The sequence below is a fragment of the Sylvia atricapilla genome, chromosome 1, assembly GCF_009819655.1.
Source record: "Sylvia atricapilla isolate bSylAtr1 chromosome 1, bSylAtr1.pri, whole genome shotgun sequence".
Taxonomy (NCBI): Eukaryota; Metazoa; Chordata; class Aves; order Passeriformes; family Sylviidae; genus Sylvia; species Sylvia atricapilla.
In genome coordinates this window covers 108,893,213-108,902,269 of record NC_089140.1, presented here as the reverse complement: position 1 = coordinate 108,902,269, position 9,057 = coordinate 108,893,213, and the positions used below count along the sequence as shown (strand labels likewise).

The following is a 9,057-nucleotide window of genomic DNA, read 5'->3' as shown; positions in this document are numbered from 1 at the left end:
AGCGTGCGGGAGGCGCCCAGAGCGGCTGCGACAACAAACTGATACATTAACCAGGAGCCGAGAGGGGGGGAGCGCAGTCTCACGGGGAAATAAAATTGTGGGCGTTTTTAGGGCAACCTTCCCTGTAATCCTCATTTTTTATGCGCTCCGAGCCATATCCTTCCTACTCTTATCTGGCAGAGATCTTTCCTGGATACACCTGATTAATTGGTGCTTACGAAGGCATAACTGATTCTTCATGATGGCGAAACAATTAAACGTGCTTTCTGTACATCCTCTCTTCTTTGAGGCAGTTACCTAGTTAATCTTTCCAGGATCACACTCAGTTGTGGTAAGTAACTTCAGAACCTGCTGCTTATGATACTATTTGTGATCCTTACTATTGGGATTGGAGAGGGGGCCAGCGCTATGGGAGTCTTTCCAATCACATTCTGTACCTTTGTTGCATGTTGTAACAGTGCACAGTAAATAATTCGATGTCAGTTTCAACAATTATAATTTCCATGGCCATCATGAGGGCAAGAGCTTTAGCTCAAAAGTTTTTCTGACGTGATGTATATCTGTTTGTGTTATTTGCTTAGAATATCCCAATTTATAGAGTTTGCTGATATGCCTTGTCTTAATTTAAAGAAAACAAAAATACTTGTCTTAATTTAAAGAAAACAAAAAGCCTAAATGAACCATTATAAGCGAAGTGTACAATATTAAGGGCTTTTGTATGCCTTTGTTCTGTCACTGAGTCACTGTGCTGGACTGAGCACTTTATAACCACACAGAACTATGCACGTTCACACAGCAGTACACACTGAGATCCTGTGAGGATCTTCTTCAGGGTCTCGAGGACAGGGGTGTATTTTAGCCCAGGTTTAACAGCCGTTGTAGCTATGGCAACTAATGGTAATAGAAGTAATGTGAAGTTTTCTTTTAGATATTCCTGCTTGAGATAAATGAGGCAGAACATGTCTGGGAGAGCATTCATATTAACACCATTTAATTTAGTGATTTAGAAGTAGATTCTGCTTTCAGATGTATATTACATTTCCTAGCCTGATGGTTAAGAATTTCTTTACATCAAAAGGCTGGAAGAGAAGCATCTTGATTTACAACTTTCTTCTCAAACCTGTAGGTTACTTTGTGGAATTCTGAAACAGTTTTTAGTTACTGATCCAGCACACTGTTAATGAGGTGATAGTGTGTATGTATATATATGTATATATATATATGCACACACACACACACATATATATATGACTATTTGCCAACTTCAAGTGCTGATATGGTGGACTAAAATCTAAATTATTTTTTTGAGAAAGCCTCAGCATTGATTTCCCTTTGAAGTCACATGTGTTTACAGGAGAAGTGAATGCCATAGTCTTTTCCCAGAGCTCAGTGGGTGGGCCATTAAGTGTGGGCCAGCTACATGTCTTAGACATCCTACAAGAATCTCAGCTATCATAAAAAAAGTTGTATGTTGTTTTTTTTTTCACTTTAACTTGGCTGATTTGTATGAAAAACTTCTGTTATCCCTATTTTACAAAAATAATTCCCCTGCTGTTATGAAAAAAAGTCAAACAGTATCAATTTTGTTTTAAAACAGCTAGTAAGTGTGTCAGCAACCACTGAAGCTGAATTTCATTCTGCCTTTCCCTCAGTTTAACTTGGCAGCAGCTAAACACTCCTCCTCTCACATCCAGTTCTGTCCCTACAGTCAGCTTGCACAGGAGGATCCACTGAGCTCAGGAGGATCTTTGTTTTCCCACTGGGGACAGCAGGAATTCGGAGTTCACCGACACTGCCGACCTAAGAGAAAGTTAATCTTTGCTTTTCAAACCATAAAAGAAGCTGAGCCCTTCTTAGTTCCTGGTGAGAAGAGGGGCTTTCAAGGTGTGAGGCATGTGCCAGGTTGCTGTTGTCTCAAAGTACAATCATCTGTCTAAATTCTCTTGGTAAAGTTTTAACAGCAAATTAATTATCATCTAAAACAGCCTACCTTGTGTCTGGAGGGAGAGTGTTTGCTCTCAGGAATAATGGTTGTAAGCACAGGTGTTGCAGCAAGCTGCTATCACACCCTTGCCATGGTGGCTGGATCTTGGTGACTTCCCTGAAACCTTGCCTTGCCCCCAGCTCTGCCTGCCGCTCCCTGTTCATGCTGACTAATCTTCCTTACACCGGTGCCAGGAAATTTCTCGCTTCCCTGGGGTGGAGGACAAGGACATGCTTGATCAGACCAGCAGAGTCCATCTCTGCTTCTTGCAAAAGCAAGGTTAACTTTACAACAGTTGTGGGTTTTGGTTCTTTGTTTTGTTTTTTCTAGGACAATACAGTTTCTTCTTCTTGACAAGTGATTCAACCAAATGAGACAAGTACCTGGCAAATGGTGATAAGGTGGAAAATTCAGTGTATTTTCTTAGTAATGAAATATTGAAATTCATTTATGTTCACATGAAGCTATTATATAAATATTTTGCATTGTTTGAGATTACATCTATACTCCTTTCTGCATTGTTTAAAGATCCTTTACTGTACTGTGGTCGCAGATGCCACTCATTTTTTGGGAAGAGATCCCAGTAGAAAGCAGAGTGTCAGGGCATTGCACGGATATATCAAAATAATATTTTTTTATTCAAAATAAGTAATGAATAATACATAATATGTAAAAAATTATACACATCACAGAGGGTTTCTAACCCCCAGACAACTCCTGAGACCAGAGCAATTGCAATAAGTATAGTCACCAGCTTCGAAGTGCTCACATGACCAAGCACCTGCATTTTTTTTGCAGGCAAAAATGCTCTAACTGAGGAGAGTAGATTAGCACCAGGATTTGATACTTTAAGCAAACACTTGGCATTCTAAAAATGGAGTCATTGTTGTTCCTGTATGGGCTAACTATGTTTTTGATTCTCCATGCCTCCTGTCATGCGCCTTAAACAAATTCAAGCAGGAATAATCCCTCCCTTTATTTTGCTTTTACGTCCTCTCTCTCACTTAACTGCTTTCTCCTGATCTTTCTCTGTTCAGCTCTTTCTTTATATACATTCTTCTATTTGCTACTTGCCTGGTTGTGGTTTTTTGGTTTTCTCTCTCTCTCTCTTTTTTTTTTTTTTCTTTTCTGGTGTGGCCAGGGTTGTTTAACTTTTCGGGTGCCAGGTGCAGCTGTGGAAATGAGTAAGCCTGTGAGCTGCGAGCTATGGGATTGGCAGAGCTGTAAAATAGCCAGGCCAGATCCTTGCCCTGAACACAGGCGTTTTGTTACTGACAGCGTGATATACCGTCTTTTATGTGTGTGTGAAACAAGGCGTGGCAGAGTAACCCTTTTGTTGCTTCCCTCTGGCACTGCTCTGAAACTGCCTGTAGACTCTTTTCAAGGTGGGGTGACTCTCTTTCTGGGAAGACTCACAACAGAGAGCATTTAGGTAGATAAACAAATGATTGCTCTGCTGTGCAGCTAGTGGAATAGAATAAAATAAATAGAATGCTGGAAGAGACCTACAACAATCAGTCCAACCGCCTGACCACTTCAAGGCTGACCAAAAGCTTATGTAATGTCATTAAGGAAACAGCTGAAAAGCCTCTTAACTATTGACAGCTTGGGGCGTCAATCGCCTCTTTCTAGGAAGCCTCTTCTAGTGTTTGAACAGCCTCTCATTAAAGAAATGCTTCTTGGTGTCCAGTTTGAAACTCCCCTGGTGGAGGTTTAAGCTGTTCCCACATGTTCTGTTACTGGACACCAGGGAGAATAGATCAACACCCCCCTCTCCACTTCTTTTGGAGAGGCTGTAGGAGGCAATGAGGTTGCCCCTTACCCTTCTTCTCTGCAAGGTAGACAAACCCAAAGTCCTCAGACACCTCACATAGAACATTCCTTCCAGCCCTTTCACCAGCTTAGTTGCTTTCCCCTGGACACATTAAAGGACCTTTACATCTTTCTTGACTTGTGTGGGGCCTCTGCACAGTGTGCTTGAAGTGAGGCCAGACCAACCCTGAACACAATGGAATAATTTCCTTTTAAGACTGGCTGGGTGTGCTATGTCTGATGTGCCCCAGGTTGGAGGTTGCCCTCTGAGCTGCCAGGACAATGCTGACTCCCACTGAGCCTCCTGCTGGCCAGCAGCCCCAGATCCTCCTCTGCAGGACTGCTCTGCAACTGTTCCTTTACCATGTTATACTTGTGTATCACCCTCTTTTTAGTCTGTGAGTTTTCATCAGTGCTGAACGATTGAACGATATGTAACAGAAAGACAATTTTGGAAAGTTGCACCTTTGATGAAAGAAATCTCTGCTGATCTTACTCTATTCTGTCAAGTCCAGTATTAGCTGCAATAGTACAGTGTAACTTTTCAGAGGCTGTAGATACAGGAATGTGGCATTCCCAGTCTCAGAAGAAAAAGAGTATTATTCTACTATTTTTTTCTGTCGCAGCTGAGGCACATGAACTAATAAACATAAAACTATTGCATGTGCCTCTGCACTGTGTCAGTAGGTAACCTTAGAAGGGAATTTGGAGTGTCTTGGTTGGGAATTCAGGGAACAGAACTCAATGGATTTTTGAGGCAGATTTCAGTCAAATCACAAAAGAGGTTCTGTAATGTGTTTGCCAGTTATCAATGGACTGGTGGTGATAACAGAAAGTCACTTCACCTTTTTACAGAGTCATAGAATGGTTTGGGTTGAAAGGGATGTTTAAAGGTCATTTAGCCCAATGCAATGAACAGGAACATCTTCAACTAGGTTAGGCTATAATATATTAATAATTCCAAATTAACTAAAAAGACCCCCAAGGTGCAATATATAGACATATTCTCAAATTTTCTATGTCTTTGATAGATAAAGTGAGAAGTGTGCTCAGGAGGAGTCACATGTCTCACATTAATAAAGATAAAGTAGTCAGTCTGAAGAGAAAAAGGGATCTTGGTTTCCATGTCCTTACAGGCTCCTAGAAACTTCAGTAAGGCAGTAATCACAAGCCCAGGAGACTGGACTAGATAATCTTTTAAGAGGCCTTCCAAACCAATCCATTCTGTGATTCTACAATTTTTAAAAGGTGCATTAGAAAGGAATTATGCGTTCTTTGCATTTACAAAGAATGACAAATTGCAAAAAAGGAAGATTAAAGTAAGCTACCAGTTAAACTTTCCAGTAGGAATAAAAGGACAATGGGAAGACTGTTGAATCCTCCTTACTGGAAATTCTTAGGGTTAGGATGGTCATTTGTCAGGAAAGATGCTAGAACTGATCTTCTGTTGACTCTCTTCTGTTGCCATTTGCATTAGGCAAGTTTGACTGAATAAAACATAAGTTAGATGGGACAGTGAACTCCAGTCCTTTAAAGCACTGGGCTTTCCTATTCAACATTTCCTGGTGACATGAGCGGGGCTGCTGATGTAGTCAGGTCCTGTTTGTTAGTTATTGGGGATGTAATAAAATCACAGAATCTTAAGACCTTTAACATCATCTAATTTCAACCTCTCTGGATGGGATGACTTGAAGAGAGATCTAGATAGACTGGAGCATTGAGCGGTGACTAGGGGAATGAAATTTAATGAGTTGAAATGCTGGATTTTGCAACTAGGATGGAGTAAAACTGGGCACAAGTATGAACTGGGAGAGGAGTGACCAGAGACCAGCCCTGCAAAAAGAGGCAGGAACACCTTCCACTAGATCAGGTAATCAAAGCCCCATTCAGCCTGGCCTTGAATGCTTCCAGGGATGGGGCATAGTGTCTCTCAGCACTCTCACAGTAAAGATTTTGGTTCCTAATATATAATCTAAACCCTCTTTCAGTTTAAAGCCGTTCTCCATTGTCTATCACTACATACTCTTGTAAAAAGTCCCTCTCCAGCTTTCTTCTAGGCACTCTTCAGGTACTGGAAGGCTGCTGTAAACTCTGACCTTATAACTTTATGCGCATTTGATTTTTTTTTTTTGTATTAATTGAATGGATGTGGTCTAAAGCACTTCTCAGAATTAGACATTTCCCCCCCTCTCTTTTCCCCTTTTGTCTCATCGCACCTGAGCCCCCCAGGGAAAAGACTAGTTGCTCTTTCACCTTCTCTTTCTCCTTTAACCTACAAATCAAAACAAGAATATATATTGCTAAGAATTTGCCATGTTGCCTAATTTTACATGAACTTTGCACCTCAGCCTCTGTTCTCTTGAATATTGCTTGTGGGTTTTACTTTGAATCCTAGATTCAGTTTTCACTTATTTTTGTTCCTACTGTATGATTTTCCTGTGACCAACTTTAGAAATGTTTAAAAGCAGAAAGAGGCAATGCTGTGAAAAAGACTCATGCCTGTCACCACATATTAGTAATAAAGGTCTGAACATACTTTATCTTAGCTAATAACAAAGGATTTTCAGGATAAGTGACAAAGTAATAAGCTCTAGTTTCAGGAGGCTAAAATAGCAAGTGAGTTACTCTGTGAACCACAAATGGTTATAGAACAAATTAAGAGATAGCTCTGGTGAGACTTCTGTCAGAGAGGGCCATGGACATGTACACTTCTGTGTGGGATGTTTACAGGATATATATCCCACCATTTCAAAACTACTGATATTCAGTTGAATCAAAACATGTACTGATTTGACTGGAAAAAAAGAAAAATCCCAAATAACCCAAGAGCTGCATTCTCTTTTCTTTTTCCCCAATGGTTACACATCTATGAATGTGCAAACCATATTGGCTAACATCAGTGTTGACTGACAGTTTTCCATTAAGACTTGCCTGTTTCAGATGCTTTCAGATGATTCCTCCATAAGAAGTACCAATCCCAGACAATCTCCTAGAACTGAGACTTGACAATTTTCAAAGGTGAAGAAGAAAGCTATTTGCAAACACTAGCAATCCTGCTGAACCGAGTTTAAACTCTGAACTTAGGTGTAATACAATTTAAAGCAACCCCCCACATGACAGTGGAGCAGAACTGATAAGATTCAGAATAAAAATGGATGTATCTCTTTTAATTCTGTCTCTGAGCATGGCAATGGAATATGCCATTTAGGAAGTGTGTACAAGCCTGGACACTGCAATCCATCCCCTAGTACTCACCCAGATGGGGCTATTTAGTTTCTATTTGTTGACCTGCTACACATGGATTTCTACAGTCCCTTACTAAGACTCTTAGTGCACCTACAGCTTACCACGGGTCACTTATATTCAGTAGTATATTAACTAAGAAGGTCACAAAGAAAAAAGTCAGATGTACATACCCAGAAACAACACAAGAAAAAACATTGCTTTCCTACTAATATTTATAAATTTTGCATGTCCAATAGCTGCTATTTTGCTATTTATATTCAAACATTTGATCTAGAGTGGATTTTACAGTCAAATAGCATTCATTATAATAGACATTTAACATCAAAGACTTGAGATGTCCCTCTGGATGTGTGCTTCAGGCACATTACTGACAATGTATTTATGGGGGTTATCAAAACACCTTAACACTTGAACATCTTGAAATCACTGATGAATTTATAATCATATTCCTAAGGGGAAGAGATTAAGTTGCAAGAACCCCTTTTCAAGGACAATTTACAGAAAATTCAGAAAAATGAAACAACTTACCAAGATCCTATAGGGAATCCTGGGGAACCTTTGTCTCTTGAGTCCTGTTCTGGTGTCACAATTCACCTCCCTTACAACCTGAGCCTGCAGTGACTGGCAGAGGAACAGACCTTCACCTAGATCTTTGGTACTGGATCACTGTAAAATCAAAGTCTGCAGGTATAAAATTACCATTTGTTTTACCTAGGTTTTGACTGGCTTGAAACAAATCTTTAATGAAGGAACTGGAAGGAAGCCTGTAATAATATATGTATATTTTTTGTTGTTTCTAAGAGCTTTCCCAAAAGCTAGAAAAAATAAGAAGATTTAACAGGTGACTATCTAAATTTGCAGATAGGCCCAACAGCACATGATGAACATCAGAAGCTGAGGTACATGATGGATGTCAACTAAACAGCTTTTGTTTCCTAAATTGTCATTTTGTGACTGTTGTATTTCATAACTTATGGCACTGTATCCTGAATTACAAGACACTGTTTAACAACTGGTCACAATAAGAAAACATGATGGATTCATCATTATATAAATATGCATCTGAAACTGTCACCAGTTGTCATTTTGTTATTTTTTTCCTTTTTATAAAATTTAAGTGCACGTAAAATACTAATTAACATTGTCTATTGACCCATTTTTGACTTGCATCGGTGCTCCCATATATTTCAACTAAAGTTGCTTGAGCATAAAAACTGGTGTTGTGTAACATAATTTTGGTTCATTTCTGTTTAGGCAGGTTCTAAATACACAAAAGATAAATGATAAATTATCTTTGTTGCACTGGAATTGGTAGCAACATCAGACTGTAAGCAAAGTTGCTATAAATTCGAAGATGGATTTTTTTTCTTCTAACTTAACTTCCTGAAAAGACACTTACATCACTATCTGAAATATGTGTGAAAGCCAATAATCACTCTGTATAAAACTCCAGAAAAATGATGTCAAAGTGTTAAGGCAAAATAAAATGATAGATTAGATGACATTTGCTTACTATGTGATACTTTTTTAAAAACCAGTAATTTACTGAGTTTAGAAAAATCTCTGTACAAAAAATAATTATTGTCATGAACATCGGTCTGGAACATTAGAAAGAAATTTGATTTTAGAACCAAAATGCTTTTCCTTGGTTCAACTCATTTTGACCAGTATGCAGTGAATGTACCTGTGATGCCTGTGCTGTCCAAATACTGTGTTTCTAGAAACTTCTGCTCTCTTTCTCTCTGTAGCTTGTACTCCAGCATTAATTTATAGCTCCTCTGAAGCACTCTTTCAGAGTTGCAGGACAGAATGGTATCACAGTAAAGGCTATCTAAAGAGAGAGAACAATGCAGAGAATGATGGCTTGAGGAAATTGTACTGTAATTCTTGTGAGACCTGACAAACATTTCTGCTTGACAACCTGAAATAAAGTATTGTGGTCAATTTGACACATGAAATAATTTTGTTTTGGAATGACCTAACTTTCTAAATCAACACGTTCTGTTTCTTCTTTC

At 39.2% G+C, this 9,057-nt stretch overlaps 1 long non-coding RNA gene across 1 annotated transcript in view; it reads right to left on the bottom strand.

Annotated features, from left to right (window-relative positions):
- Positions 1 to 9,057, bottom strand: part of LOC136368246 (uncharacterized) — a 198,689-nt gene that overhangs the window by 149,705 nt on the left and 39,927 nt on the right. The gene's annotated exons all lie outside the window — the stretch shown is intronic.